Genomic DNA, 16,292 nt, shown 5'->3' on the forward strand with positions numbered 1-16,292 from the left:
AGCACAGAGGAAATGCGGCCTCTTTTTTTGTGGTCATTGGAAATCACGCTGCAGGACCTGCACACGAATAATGAGAAGCTTACTTACAGGAGCCTGGTCTGCAACACTGGACCCAGTTGATGTTGCAGGAGCAGAGGCAGCACTTGGCTGGACAGAAGGCTGTGGAGGAGACTGCAGAGGAGGCTGAGCAGGGCGCAGAGGAGGAGACTGCAGAGGAGGCTGGGCAGGGCGCAGAGGAGGAGACTGCAGAGGAGGCTGGGCAGGGTGCAGAGGAGGAGACTGCAGAGGAGGCTGGGCAGGGCGCTGCAGTCCTGTGGGTGGCTGTAGTGAGGATGGTCCTGGTGCAGAGGGACAGGGGTTGAAAGCCTTGCTGGAAAGATGGGAGTTGCTATTTCCAGTGGACAGGAAGCTCTGCAGGCGATTGGGACACCTGGCCAGGGGTCCACAATGCTGGAGGAGCAGGATAAGGGGCAGGAGCAGGGGCAGTAGCACGAGCCGGGGCAGGAGCAGGGCCTCTCGAGCCTGCAGTGGCTGGAGAAAAAAGAAAAAACTTACCCACTTACAGGGTTTGGCTGGAGACAAAATCTTTTGTGCCAGCTGTGAAGCAAATAAATGCTTCCCCCGCGCCAACAGGGCCTTCACATTGGTCGCCAGCAGTGGCCTGTTCTTAGTGGCAGTAGGTGGAGGAGGAACAGACAGAGTGGCAGTGGGCACAGCAGCAGTGAGGACAGATGCAGTGGGCACAGTGGCGGTGGGCACGTGGGCTGGAGCCTGCCTCTTCAGCACGTATGCTTTGAAAAGGGCCATATTGGTGTTAGGCCCGGCCTTTGCCTTCTTCAGGTAGGTGATGAGAGCCTGGGCCTCCTTGCTTGGGTCCTCATACACCTCCTTTATTGACCTACCCTTAAAATCCCCAAACTCCACCATCAGACATCCAGAGTCTCCTGTCCTCTGGGCCTCCTGCAGCATGGCCTGTTTTTTTCTGATACACCTCTACAGCCTCGCCTACCTCCCTGATCTGCGAGGTGTATCTGAGGAACAGGTGTTTGTTGTCCGACAGCGGGTTGTCCCTCTCCTCCTCCCCCAAAATGCTGCTGACCAGATAGCAGGCATACCACAGTGAGTTCTTCAGCAGCCACAGGAACCTCTGACCCTGGTGTTTCCCAAACTGGATCTTGCAGTGAGCCAGAACCAGGAACTGGTCTCCAGGATTCCCTCCATTCTGCCTCACAAAGGCAGTGGCCTCAGCCAGGACCTCCTCTTTACACCTGGCCCTCCCTGCCAACACGATCTTCCTCCTATTGGCCTCCTCAGTTGGCCCCATAAGGAGTCGACCCTCAGAGGTTCTTCGTAAAACCGGGTATGCATACATAATCTGAAAGGACACAGGCATAAACAGAACGTTACATAGCTGTCATATTCCAACTGAAAGTATTTTACTACAGCATTTGTTTTTTTATGTAATTAATTATTATAATATTATAATAATTAATGATTATTATTATTATGAGCATAAGCATTATTGTTTTTTATACAACTGTGAATCACTTTGAATTGCCTTGTGTACAAATTGTAAATAGTGTGATGAACTAATTAATAAGAAAATAAATAACAATTCTTGGTACAATCTTGCTGTTATCATGCCATGCTTAAATCGTTTTGTTTTGTTTAGCTTTTGTGGCAGAGATTACTAAGAAACACCAAATATAACATAAAGGCGTTTATGACAATTCATAATAATATGATCATCAAACAGATCTAAAACTTAAAATGGTATATCAAATCGTTTTGGTATATCTTTTATAACATAGTTGAGAATCATTTGTTGAGACAAAAAAACACTTGTTTTTGCCTATTCATGTCTTTTTAAATATGTATAACATAGTATTTAAAAAGATAACATAAATATGTATACTGGTGTATAACATAGTATAGTATAACATATATGAATTAAACTTTTTTTTTAAAGGTTTTAGTAAAAATCTTCTTGTGCTCAAAATAATGTAATGAATGACACAAAAAATACTAAATTAACAACAACAAAAAAATGGTTTAAGGAGGATATAGCTTAATTAGCGGTCGGCTAATTATCTTGACAGTAGTCACATGTTTTTTACTGTATATCCTGGTAAAGTTGCAGGTTCACATGTACAGAAGAAAACGTGTGCTATTACAAGCTAGTTAGCTTTATTGGCATGTTTAATTGTCTAAAAACAAACACTGTTTATGAATAAATAATGATCGATTATACAGTCGTGAAGAATAGACTTACCTGTTGCAAAGATTGCAAAGATGACGATAATAACAGCGGTCGCCGATTGGTCAAAAGTAAGCCACAGGAGCAGAGCCAGGAGAGAAACGCGATTGGTCAAAAGTAAGTCACAGGAGAGAAAGGCGATTGGTCAAAAGTAAGCCACAGGAGAGAAACACGATTGGTCAAAAGTAAGCCACAGGAGAGAACGCGATTGGTCAAAAGTAAGCCACAGCAGAGAAACACGATTGGCTCACGTGGGCTTACTTTGGGCTTACTTTGGCTCAATCGGTAGGAAGCAGTAGGCGCAAGCGAGAGGTAGTGGGATCGATGCCTGCATTCTCCAGTGCTGTCCATCCTTTTTACGCCCCACTTCAAGGGGCACTACCTAGATGAGCTCTTGCGGCTCAGTGCTGCCGAAAAAGTTTTTTCGAACAAGGTACTGCACACATTCCTGGCAAAAGCAGGTCCCACCGAGATTTGAACTCGGATCGCTGGATTCAGAGCCCAGAGTGCTAACCATTACACCATGGAACCTTGGCGTGTGTCAACTTTTCCCATGAGCAGCAGAGATTTAAGTCATTGAGTCCAGAAGCACGATAGCAAGGATTTAAGTCATTGAGTCCAGAAGCACGATAGCAATGAGCAAATGAAGCCTTTGCTTTTTAAGCCCATGTTTCCCCAATTCCGACTCGGTTTGAGAGTGCCAATTTCACCGCCACGTCAGCAGTTGCGCATCACCTCTGTTTTTTCCCTCCCCTCCGCAAAGAACCTAAAAAGGTTCCACCGAGATTTGAACTCGGATTGCTGGATTCAAAGCCCAGAGTGCTAACCATTACACCATGGAACCAACACACTGTGCTAGCTGGCTGTCTGAGAGGCAGATAGCAATGAGGCTAGGTGGAATCAGGTAGACTAAAAGAGGCGGACGTGGTTCCTCTGCCGAAACCCGGGATTGAACCAGGGACCTTTAGATCTTCAGTCTAACGCTCTCCCAACTGAGCTATTTCGGCCAGATACTTGCATTGTTTAGCCAGCAGGGATGTCTGGGAGACTGCCCGTCATTTTCGAGAAGAGCAGCGCGAAGGTCCCAGAGAGAAAATGAGTGGCCCGTACGGGGATCGAACTCGCGACCTTGGCGTTATTAGCACCATGCTCTAACCAACTGAGCTAACCGGCCTCTCTCTGGCACATTTTATCACCAATTTCTCAGAAATATCCTGGTTGCCCTAATCAGGCTGAAGAGATTAAAAGCAAAGCCTAATAATGGGCTCGTCCGGGATTTGAACCCGGGTCCTCTCGCACCCTAAGCGAGAATCATACCCCTAGACCAACGAGCCGAAACCTACATCCTCCCTGCTGCCGCCTTGCCGCAAACATTTCAGCTTCCATGGCTTAAAGCACAATTTTTTGATTAAATCTACTATTAAAAGGTAGCCAGTGCAAAGTTTCCAGCACAGAGGAAATGTGGCCTCTTTTTTTGTGGTCATTGGAAATCACGCTGCAGGACCTGCACACGAATAATGAGAAGCTTACTTACAGGAGCCTGGTCTGCAACACTGGACCCAGTTGATGTTGCAGGAGCAGGGGCAGCACTTGGCTGGACAGAAGGCTGTGGAGGAGACTGCAGAGGAGGCTGAGCAGGGCGCAGAGGAGGAGACTGCAGAGGGGGCTGGGCAGGGCGCAGAGGAGGAGACTGCAGAGGAGACTGGGCAGGCCGCAGAGGAGGAGACTGCAGAGGAGGCTGGGCAGGGCGCAGAGGAGGAGACTGCAGAGGAGGCTGGGCAGGGCGCTGCAGTCCTGTGGGTGGCTGTAGTGAGGATGGTCCTGGTGCAGAGGGACAGGGGTTGAAGGCCTTACTGGAAAGATGGGAGTTGCTCTTTCCAGTGGACAGGAAGCTCTGCAGGCGACTGGGACACCTGGCCAGGGGTCCACAATGCTGTAGGAGCAGGATAAGGGGCAGGAGCAGGGGCAGTAGCACGAGCCGGGGCAGTAGCAGGGCCTCTCGAGCCTGCAGTGGCTGGAGAAAAAAGAAAAAACTTACCCACTTACAGGGTTTGGCTGGAGACAAGATCTTTTGTGCCAGCTGTGAAGCAAATAAATGCTTCCCCCGCGCCAACAGGGCCTACACATTGGTCGCCAGCAGTGGCCTGTTCTTAGTTGCAGTAGGTGGAGGAGGAACAGACACAGTGGCAGTGGGCACAGCAGCAGTGAGGACAGATGCAGTGGGCACAGTGGTGGTGGGCACTTTGGGCTGGAGTAATGTATATAATAATGTAATGAATGACACAAAAAAATACTAAATTAACAACAACAAAAAAATGGTTTAAGGAGGATATAGCTTAATTAGCGGTCGGCTAATTATCTTGACAGTAGTGGCATGTTTTTTACTGTATATCATGGTAAAGTTGCAGGTTCACATGTACAGAAGAAAACGTGTGCTATTACACGCTAACTAGCTTTATTGGCATGTTTAATTGTCTAAAAACAAACACTGTTTATGAATAAATAATGATCGATTATACAGTTGTGAAGAATAGACTTACCTGTTGCAAAGATTGCAAAGATGACGATAATAATAGCGGTCGCCGATTGGTCAAAAGTAAGCCACAGGAGCAGAGCCAGGAGAGAAACGCGATTGGTCAAAAGTAAGCCACAGGAGAGAAAGGCGATTGGTCAAAAGTAAGCCACAGGAGAGAAACACGATTGGTCAAAAGTAAGCCACAGGAGAGAACGAGATTGGTCAAAAGTAAGCCACAGCAGAGAAACACGATTGGCTCACGTGGGCTTACTTTGGGCTTACTTTGGCTCAATCGGTAGGAAGCAGTAGGCGCAAGCGAGAGGTAGTGGGATCGATGCCTGCATTCTCCAGTGCTGTCCATCCTTTTTACGCCCCCCTTCAAGGGGCACTACCTAGATCAGCTCTTGCAGCTCAGTGCTGCCGAAAAAGTTTTTTCGAACGAGGTACTGCATACATTCCTGGCAAAAGCAGGTCCCACCGAGATTGAACTCGGATCGCTGGATTCAGAGCCCAGAGTGCCAACCATTACACCATGTAACCTTGGCGTGTGTCGACTTTTCCCATGAGCAGCAGAGATTTAAGTCATTGAGTCCAGAAGCACGATAGCAAGGATTTAAGTCCTTGAGTCCAGAAGCACGATAGCAAGGAGCAAAGGAAGCCTTTGCTTTTTAAGCCCATGTTTCCCCAATTCCGACTCGGTTTGAGAGTGCCAATTTCACCGCCACGTCAGCAGTTACGCATCACCTCTGTTTTTTCCCTCCCTTCCGCAAAGAACCTAAAAAGGTTCCACCGAGATTTGAACTCGGATCGCTGGATTCATAGCGCAATTTTTTGATTAAATCTACAATTAAAAGGTAGCCAGTGCAAAGTTGCCAGCACAGAGGAAATGCGGCCTGTTTTTTTGTGGTCATTTGAAATCACACTGCAGCACCTGCACACGTGCTAGGGATCGCGCCTCGTCTTTGTCTTTAAGAGCGATGGACACCTTCTCTCCATCATCGAGGGGAATTAGCTCAAATGGTAGAGCGCTCGCTTAGCATAAGAAGGGGCCCAATCTTTGCGCCCCCGCACACAAGCCAAAAAGACGCGAAAAACGAGAATTTGCCCACAAATTTCCCCTGCAACATTATTAGGGCTATATTCCTGTGCGTTATGAAGGAGTTTTAGTCACATTTGAAACAAGTCACCCTCCGCGGGCCGCATTCGAACCCGTGTTCTGCGTGTGATCAACTGCGCCTGCGTCTTCATTTATCTATGACATCATTATATTGATTTATATTTTTTTGTGTGTATTATTATTATTTTTAAATATTGCACATTACATGTTGTTGATTATTTAATAAAATGAATAAAAATGGAGGGATATGATTTGATTGACATGATTTATCAGATTTGTTTTAAGACACTTCAAATGTTTTATTAAATGTTTTTTTTGTGTATATTATTTTAAAAAAATTGCATATTACATGTTGTTTATGATTGAATAAAATGAATAAAAATGTTTCTTCAAATATGTGTGTTTTTTGTGAGGGATATGATTTGATTGATATGATTTATTAGATTACTTTAAGACACTTTAAATGTTTTATTAAAATGAATACACACAAATATTTCAATGACACTTAAAATGTTTTATTAAAATGAATACACAAATATTTAAATGACACTTTAAATGTAAAAAAACAAATATTAAAATGAATACACACAAATAATGAAATGAGTACACAGACACAAACACACATATATACATATATATATATATATATATATATATATATATATATATATATATATATAATATATATATATATATATATATATATATATATATATATATATATATATATATACATAGGACAATATGAAAGACTGGGTGGAACCATGTACAGTAATATATACAAAATATATACAGGAAAAAAGCAAATTGTTTATTGAGGAGGTGGAGTTTGGCTTGTATTTTGCTGGCGCTGTTCTGCCAACCAGTCATCTAAAGATTTTCCATTTGAGGCACGCAAGCAAAATGTGGCATTACCATATCGGCTATGGCCAAACTCTTTGGTTTTGGGTTGCCTATATTTGCTGCACATGTTAAAGGTTACCCCTCGCACATACTTCCTCTTATGGACTCTGCTTTCCGTCTCCTGGGCCCGCCGGCGCCTGTTCCTCTGGGTGTAACGGGAAACAGGAGCAGCAGACACAGGAGCAGGTGGAGCTGGGCCTGCACCGGATGTTGAAGCACCAGAAGGTGGAATCACCATTGACACGGTCATGTTTGGGTTAAGGACTAGTGACAATGACCCAGGTGCTGAAATGGGCTGCACAACTCCTGATGCTGTGGGGGCAGGTGCAATGGGGCACAGCATGGTGGTGGCAGCAGCAGGCCGTCGACCTGGTCACAGAAGAGGAGCCTGTCCTTCTCGATTTGGCGGAAGGGTAAATGTATGTTTTGGGCGTGAGGTCGATGCCGCTTCATCCAATTTTTCCCTCGGTGGAGGAAGCTGCGTATCAGCCACAGCAATTGGGTCAGGTGGAGTCAGTCCCTGAGCGAGGACACTCATTTCCTGTTTTTCCTGCTGCCGTTGAAACCTGAAAATAAATTACATGTATTATATATATGTTTAAAAAAGTATTCAGTTAATTTGAAGAAAATATTGTGCCTTGCTTACCACTGAATGAGTGTCTTCTGGTTTAACTCAAACAGCTGGATCATTGTTTCATCCATCAGCCTGCGATTGTTAAGCACCAGCTCTCGGATGTGGTGGTAATCCGAGAGGATTTTAGACCACCTGGGGCGGCAAACTCCAGCCTTCTTGGTCGGCGACTTGTGTAAAGCACACAGCTTTGTACAAATGGCCTCAACCAAGAGGCTGGTGCTGGGCCACTGTGCTGGTCCCCCGGGATGTCCAATCAGACACCGTTTTACACTCTCCACACCCGGTGTGACTCCGGACCGCTTTGGTGCCTTAAAGCGTCCATGTGTCAGCTGAGGCTGATGTCGAGGCTGATAGTTGACCCGCTGTTTGTCTATGTCATGGAGAGCTGTCCACAGCTGAATGGCCTCTGTCACCTGCAGGTCAGTGAGGTAAGGAGCCTCACGAAGACCAACCAGGTAACCAGCCATATCCTGGACCTTGTCCCACCCAGCAATGCCATCGGGCCCAATGACTGCTCCCTAGTAAATTCAGATTAATGTTAATATATGTGGAATAAAACGAGATTGAAATTAAATAAAGCCCTTAAAGTGTTTTACCTGAGCCTCGTCGGAGAAACTGCTTCCAGCGTCAGATGGCTGTGACAACACTGAAGGGGCAGGGGCAAGTTGGTGTCCTTCTCTAGTTGATGTGGATGGCTCAGCCAGTGACACGTCAGCCATTGATACATCAGCCGGTGATGCTGGGGACTGAGGCTGAGGCAAAGATGAGGGGCTGTTTGCGAGATCATGGCAGGGGTCATTCTCGTACAGCACTGGAACTGTGATGTCCTCCGTGATCTCTTCCTCAAACCCCTCATCTTTCGGGTCTTGGTCATCAATTTCCTCCACCAGCCTGTCTTCATCCTCTGGGTTCTGGAGCACTGGAGTCAGTGTTTTGCCAGTCTGGCTGTAAAGGTACTCTATTCCTAGCAATTCACCTACGAGAATAAAAGGGGAAAAAAAATGTCTTAATATTTTGTCTAGTACATTTAAGGCTAAATTGATACTTAGTAGAGTATTACAAAATAACAAATTAATGAATGTCTTGCCTGTATATGCTCCAGGAGGGCGATAGCGCTCATCCCAGGGCTTCCCAAAGACTGTCTGGCTAAGCTGGTCCACAACCTCTCTCATGGCACTGCCATATGACTGGATGGAGGACGCTCCTTTTATGGCATCTTCCATCCGGTCATCATTCCAACGCATCAAGCCCTCAAGGAGATAGGCTTGAAAATGCGCATCACTGGCACTGGTTCCTAAAAGTAAAAAAAAAAAAAAAAAAAAGGGTTTTATATGTCACATATGTACAATATATTTACTACACATGAGGTGCTATGAAGTAGCTGGTTACATGTAATAGAGTTATGTAATTACATAAAAAAATTATTGTCATTATAACCAGAGTTATTAGTGATTTGTGAGGCAAGACAGCTTTGTCAATGCTTTTATGACATCAGAAAAGAACAGTAAAAGTGTGACATTTATTAATGTGACATTAATTTAACGTAATGGAAGCAGTTACAGTGCTTATATTTTTTTACAGAAAAATTACTAATCCATATGTATATAATACCTGGAATAAAACGGTTCAGGTGGAGGTGGAATGACTCCAAGGAGGTAGAGCCTCGAGCACACCTGTAGCAACACAGCTCCACACCGCCTTTCTTCAGTGTCCCCTTCTTTGTGTAGAGCGGAAAGTGCTCTGGGTCTTGGATACACTGTACATGCTTCCGCTGTTCTTTCCATATCTGCTGGATCCGTTCATGGTTCAGAAGTGGAACTCCCAGAGTATCCTTCCCGTCCGCACTGTCAAACTGATCAATCAGTGACCCAATCAATATGTTGGTCTCCTCCTCCCCCCTGGTCCTCCTCCGGCAGTGCAGTGCCAAATCCCTCCGGTTAATGCGAGCACTGACCGCCTTTTCTGAGATGTAGCCAGTCTTCTTTGCTGCCAGCTCACCCTCCTTTGCACGGCGAAGAGCAGCCACATCCTCTGAATCCCACTGGAATATTGACATGGATAGACGTGCCATGAAGATCCCATAGAGCGGATGAGCCTCTGTCGTGACACCTGCAGCAAATCGCCGCATGAAATGCCAGATGTCCAGGCGCACTTCAAGCTCATCCCACTCCGAAAACATCGCCTTCACCTGAGACTGGCCGTGCTGACTGCAGCAATCTCTGTCCACGTACATCACCTTTGGGGATGCCTCTCCTGCCTCTCGGTAGCGTTTCATTAGGCCAGCTGCCATGGGGTCCAGTGCATGTCCCTCGGCGGCTGTTAGGACAGAGACAAGGACTTGGCCGTGCTCGTTACCAACATTTGTGCACCAGGCAGCTGTTCCTGAAGCAGCACCGGCAAGTTTTTTTGTGACCTAATGAAGAAAAAAAAGATTAAAAAAAAAACAAAAAAACTCATAACTGTTCATTATGTACACACACACATATCCATATCTGGACAATTTCTGGATATAAACAGGGCTGTGATACCTTTTTTGTGGAGTCCATCTTGAGAACACAGCCAAATACAGATGTTATTTTGGCCTTGACCTCGTCCAGTCGCCCCAGAACATCCCTGGCGTACACAGCTAACAGCCACTTAGGTTTAGGAAGGGCAGGTAAAAGGGGAGGCTCAGCAAACACAGGAGGTCACAGAGTTCACGGAAACTCTCACAGCCAGCCACGGGGACACCGTTCCAGCACCAGACCAAGATTCAAGTTCACCAATCTGCACATTTCAGCTCACCTAAGACTCTGATTCCTTCTGCCCCAAGGTCACAACTGACCTGCAGTTGAATGATGTAACCACTACTGACATTGTACTTGCACTATGGGCAGACAACTCAGCCATCAGTGTCTCACTATTCAATGCTCTCATTAAGACACACCAGACCTTCCTTCTGCCAGCAAGCGTGACCGTTTTCCTTTAAACACGTACCCATCAACCATGGTTACAGCCAAAGGTGTCTGCGCTTTGAACCTGAACTGGAACCACCGGTGTCTGACCCATTACTTCCTGGTCCTTCCGGACCCGCCCCATGATGTCTACATTGGAGTAGACATCCTGACTCACCTCAAGGCTCATGTGGACATCATTAATGAGGTAGTGTGGGTCCCATTGACTTTACAGCCCCCTGTTTTTCCAACCAACACTGAGAACCTCCTGTCAGGTCAGACCATTCCTGAGGTTGGCACCCTAATCAACGAACAGGAAACTGTGATACCAGCTTACACCAAAGGGGTCGCCGTCCGGCTCAACATGCGTTGTGGTCAAACCCTAAACCACACGCTGGGCTTCTTTCAACCTTCACCCGAATGTGTTGAACTTGGACTCACGTTGGAAGCCACACCCCTTACTGAAGTGTCATCGCGTGTAGTCTACATCCTTTTCAACAACTGCGTGCCAATGGACAAAGACCAGGTATGCAGAACAGCACCAACAGTGGAGCCGTACCCAGGATTTGAGTCTCAAGTTCAGCAAATTCTAAAAGACGCTGACGCAATTAAAAATGATGCAGATCTACAAAGACTCAGACAAGTCCTTTACAAGTTCAAGGCATCCTTTGCCAAAGACTCTTTAGATTGTGGTCTCACCGAACTCCACACTGTGCGCATCCCAACGCACCCTAATGCTCCTCCCACTTTTGTCAGGCAGTACAAGATCCCCATCGCTAAACACGAACCGGTGCGAGAGATCATCGGATCCAGGCTTGAAAAAGGTGTCATCCGTCCATGCAACAGCGCCCATTCTGCCCCCATCTGGCCCGTCCTCAAACCAAACGGCAAGTAGCGACCCACCATTGACTGCAGGAAACTGAATCAACAGGTGCCACTGTCCCGATGGCCCATGACCCAGCTGGAGCAAGAAATACCCAGAATCAGAGGAGCCACAATCTTCTCAACACTTGATGTGGCCTCTGGATTCTGGACCATACCTGTGCATCCAGAAGACCAGCACAAGCTAGCATTCACGTTCGGCAACAGACAATTCACTTTCACCAGGTACCCGTTAGGCTATGCCACCTCACCTGCTGAGTTTAACATCTTCCTGAACAAAGCATGCCCAGATGCCAGAATGAGAGGTAACCTTATCTACGTTGATGATGCTCTCATGAAAAGCACAACAGTGGCTGACCACCTGAAAGAGATAGACTATGTTTTGAACCAATTATCCACTGCCGGCGCCAAGAACGCCCTCCACAAAGGACAGTGGTGTCGAACCAAAGTCAACTATGTGGCCCCACTCATCGGATCACAAGGCATCGAACCGCAGTCCAGCCGTATTCAAGCTGTTCAAAACATCAAGCCACCCACCAACATCTCAAGCTACAAGCTTTCTATGGGTGCGCAATTACTCACGGCAGTTCAGCGAAAGCAACTCAGACATTGCGAAACCTCTAACTGACCTTCTGAAAAAAGACTGCCCATTTGTATGGACAGAAGTTAAAGAAAATGCCATCAATGAGCTAAAACGACACTTATGCACAGCTCCATGCCTGGCTTACTCTGACCCACAAAAAGAGTTCTATCTAGAAGCTGGGTTCTCCAACCACTGTCTCAGTGCTGGCCTGTACCAAAGGCATAATCAAGACAAAGGAGTCGTTACATATGCCAGCAGGACACTTCTCCCACCAGAGACTAAAATTCTCAGACTGTGAAAAAGCCCTGCTCTGCACTGTATGGGCCATCCAGAGATTCTCCAACTACATTGGAGCCCATTGGAGCCAGTGCATCCGAGATGGCGTGATCACCAATTCACGCATAGCCACATGGTTAATGGCCCTCCAGGGGCACAATGTTGAGGCACGTTATGCTCAAAATCACAAGTCTGCGCTAGGCCACGGCCTGGCAGCCTGCCAAAACTGCTCTGATAACACACCAGCTGCGACGGTGGATGTAGAAGAACCCCAACAACAACAACTGACCTGTCACAGGTACTTTAAAGAGAATGCGTGTCAAGGTATGCCCACAGCCTAAATCGATGGATGTTCCTACCACCATGAGGGCACCCGTCAATCAGGTGCGGGCATGCTGTAGGTAAATTACATAACGTGCCCACCACAATACTTCAAGTTGGGCCCGCAGTCATCACAATATGCTGAGGTAGCAGCCATTCTCATAACGCTGCACACCGCGTTGACGTGTACATCAAAGAACTCCTTATGTGCACAGACTTTAACTATGCCTGACTCGGTTTCCCATACCAACTTCCAGGCTGGAAACAAAATGGCTGTAAGACTTCAAACCACATGCCTGTCACATACCAACACCGGTTCCAGGCATGCGATGACATCACAAGAACAATCAACATGATTGTCTACTGGAAAAAGGTGAAATGACACTCAAGGCAACCGGGCCTTGACAAAGACTTGAATGACCAAACCCATACCCTCACCAAGCCTGGCGCACTTAACGACTAGCTGTGGTCACTTCAAACCCGACCACCCACCCTGAAGTTTGAAGTGATTACACACAGCATGAGAACTTTACAACCTAAACTTTCTACCTCACAGCAGTTTACGCTAGCTCCGCTGTTTACAAACACAAACATAACGAACATGCGGGCTTCTGACACAATAAAGACTTTGCTTCACCACCTCTCAGACCCCTCCAACCAACCCTTGACTGCCGTCTACACTCACTGACAACCAGTTACTCAGAACACGACATGACACCAAGCACATGCTGCGTGCACAGAGCTACATTCTATGTGTGCACCGTCTGACACCACAACGCAAAGACGTGTAATGCAACGGCGCAAAGGGGGGATAAGGCCAATGTACGTCCATGACGCATCATGCGCTGCAAACCACAGCACCAGAGCCACTGACAATACACTGAAGCAAGCGACATGCCAGCAGCAAGAAGTGGCAAAACATGGGCCAAGGCAAGCTAAACCTAGTTGCCACCCATGAAATAAAAAGACTGCCCTGTCCAACCAAAGACAACCCTCGCTGGCTTTTTCCTCCCCTTTCTTTCTCTCTCTCCCTGTTGTCTGTACCAGGTTGCTGCTGTGGTTCGCCATGCCGTGCTGTCAGCCATCCAGAGGACAGCTGCCACCGAGATAACAACTGAGACTCCTGATCACCGACTGCAGGACCTACACCCATCAAGCGCATGTTCGACTCATCCAGCCCCACAAGGCCTACAGAGCACACTACCCCAGCACCGTAGCCCAATACGGCTGGGCAAGTGCCCGATGGACAGAGGACTCCCTCTCTCACGCCAAGGCCAAGGTCGAACACATGTCCAACCAACTTGGGAAAGTGACTGTTACACAATCAGGACTCCTAAGCACCAACTAACACTCCAAACGGTTCCTGGGAGCCGTAGCTGCCGCCAGAACTATGTTCGACACTGGTATGCCAAGTGTCCACACAGCAAACATAGCCACTGCGAAACGGCATGTGGTTGAAATTCAGACTGAACTTTCACAGCTAAAAGAGCAACTCACCACGCAGAGTGCATCTTTGCAAACCATCGGCAAGACATTGAGAGGAACGTGGTCATCCTCAACGCTCACAGCATCCTGCTGAATCAGACCATGAACTGCATGAAACCGCTGTTTACTGTCTTCCAGAATGACTTTGCCCAAACTCAGCTGGTTACAGCCCTGATAACAGACATGCTTGGGAGGTTAACTCCTCAAATGACAGCCCAGCCACGGGTAGAATCCCACCGTACTTGAAACCCTTAAGCCTTGTGCTAACTATGCTGGTTTCGGCCATCACCAGGCCAACTGATCCTCTACAAATACACCTGGCCTACTCTCTGGGTAGCGCCATCCTACTCTACGTCGATCACGAGCAGAGGGAAGTGGATGTGCTCTTGAACCAATCCATCAGCGAGTCAAACCAAGTCTACAGACTTAAAGGCATTGCCAATGTCAGGTTTTTGAAAAGCAACACCCACATCAAGGCACGTATTCCAGATGTGGTGGCCTACCACGACAGCTGCACCTGGCCCCAAACCTGCACATGTGTACCTCACCAAATTCATTCACTATCTCTGCCCTAGCAAACCCTTCCTCAGAGACAACACTGAAGGAACCTGCGGGTTGCAACCCCTGGTCAGCGACACACGCTGCCCTGCCAAAGCTAAGCCTCGAGCAAAAGTCACAGAGACGCAAGCAGAGATTGTAGATGACAGGTGGCTCGTTAACACACCTGTGCGTACAGCTACTCTCACTTACCACCAGCATGACACAACCAGCCGTGTCAACATGCTCAACCACAGTACGTGGATTCAAGCCCCGAAAGGTGCCATATTCCACCTGAATGATCTGGCATTGTACCATCTTCCGAGCAAAGAGTACCAGACAGCACTGGAACTCCCATCCTTCAAGAACTACAACTTCACCTTAGATCCAGAACTGAGACTCTGGATCGAGGAAAGGGGGTCCCAATTCATTGACATTGCTCCGGTCAACACAGCCTTCCAAGCACTGTCTCGACTGCCCGTTCTGAACACTTCATCTGCGGTCCTAGGCTGGACCTTAGCCGACATTGTGCTGTGCATCTCTACAGGTAATCAGCCACACTCTGACACTATGAGTGGCATTCATTCTGTACAGAAGACTCCACCAGATGCGACACAGCCGAGCTCACGAAAGCCGTGCCTGAAGGTCTCAGACGGAATCCCCGGAAAGGGGGTGCCAAGTCAGAGACCACGCCAAACCTCATCAGGCTGAATCCTCAGCTTTAAGATCCACCTGCCATCCTACCATCAGGTTCCACCTGCTACCCTACTACCATGGTCCACCTGCTACATGACCATCAGGATTCACCTGCCAGTCGGCCATTGTGATGATTGTCGTCCGATGATGTTCACACAGGGACTTCATCCGACGAAAAGGGGGAATATGTAGCGACTGACCGAATCCTGTTTTCCTTTCACTACTGAACAAATATGAACACATATATGTTTAATTACAATTTAAATACACACACACACACCACACATACCCGCACACAAATGTCCTGTGTGTGCAACTTAGGATAGGAATGTCCTTAATGTATATAACACAGAATTGTATCTAACCTTCCTGTATCCATGCATATCTAATTAGTTTTGTCTTATTCTATAGATGTAATTGGAGACTGGTCTATAACTTCAAATAGTAAGTGTATTTCTAAAGAAAGATTACCTAACAGGATCAACTTCTGTAACACTCCCTCTTGCTAGGTCATAAAACTTTATGACCCCCAAAAAGAATTCCAAGGGAATCACAGCTCCCACTTGAATTCTGATGAAGAAAGACTAATAGACTCAGCAATCTTATATTTTCTATAAGTATAACCACTTAAGAAATATATAAACATGAATTTGATCTTTCCTAGGTCATGGTAGCCGGTATTATGGCTTTATAGTCGTGTGAGTGAACATTAAATGTGTGTAATTCTGCATATGAATGTAACTTTATGTTTCTTCTACTCGTTCCGGCCATTCTCGGTACCGGTTTGACCGTCTTGTTTTGACTAAACCAGTCATACACAGGATATTACAGTAAAATGTATTGTTCTGTGTGTACAATCTTTCTGGCAAGAAATGAAAAAATTTTATAGCATCATCAATTATCCTGACAAGACAAAGAAGAACTTTTCCCGCTCGAGATGCTCTAAGATGATTGGGTCACATACGCGAAGCAGGCGTGAACCCCTCCTCTCTATAAGAAACTGACACAGGAGTTTCTCAAGAGAGCACTTTCACTGTGAGAGGTTTCCGGTCCCCTGGCTCCTTAGGGAGCTTTACACCGCGTTTCTTTTCTTTTCCTTTCTTTACTAAGTTTTATTTTCATTTTCGCCTCTCCCTCCCGAGGGAGATGAACT

The 16,292-nt window shown here is 46.8% G+C and overlaps 5 non-coding genes across 5 annotated transcripts; all 5 read right to left on the minus strand.

The window, feature by feature from the left end:
• Positions 1–2,716: 2,716 nt before the first annotated feature.
• Positions 2,717–2,788, minus strand: trnaq-cug (transfer RNA glutamine (anticodon CUG)). The gene has a single exon. It is a non-coding gene; the product is annotated as a tRNA-Gln (tRNA).
• Positions 2,789–3,029: 241 nt separating this feature from the next.
• trnaq-uug (transfer RNA glutamine (anticodon UUG)) lies at positions 3,030–3,101 on the minus strand. Its single transcript has one exon. It is a non-coding gene; the product is annotated as a tRNA-Gln (tRNA).
• A 90-nt stretch (positions 3,102–3,191) lies between these two features.
• On the minus strand, positions 3,192–3,264 carry trnaf-gaa (transfer RNA phenylalanine (anticodon GAA)). The gene has a single exon. It is a non-coding gene; the product is annotated as a tRNA-Phe (tRNA).
• Positions 3,265–3,357: 93 nt separating this feature from the next.
• Positions 3,358–3,431, minus strand: trnai-aau (transfer RNA isoleucine (anticodon AAU)). The gene has a single exon. It is a non-coding gene; the product is annotated as a tRNA-Ile (tRNA).
• Positions 3,432–3,519: 88 nt separating this feature from the next.
• trnap-agg (transfer RNA proline (anticodon AGG)) lies at positions 3,520–3,591 on the minus strand. Its single transcript has one exon. It is a non-coding gene; the product is annotated as a tRNA-Pro (tRNA).
• Positions 3,592–16,292: the final 12,701 nt, after the last annotated feature.

Source organism: Siphateles boraxobius, unplaced genomic scaffold (assembly GCF_051911475.1).
Source record: "Siphateles boraxobius isolate OS27281-9 unplaced genomic scaffold, OSU_SipBor_1 19, whole genome shotgun sequence".
Lineage (NCBI taxonomy): Eukaryota > Metazoa > Chordata > Actinopteri > Cypriniformes > Leuciscidae > Siphateles > Siphateles boraxobius.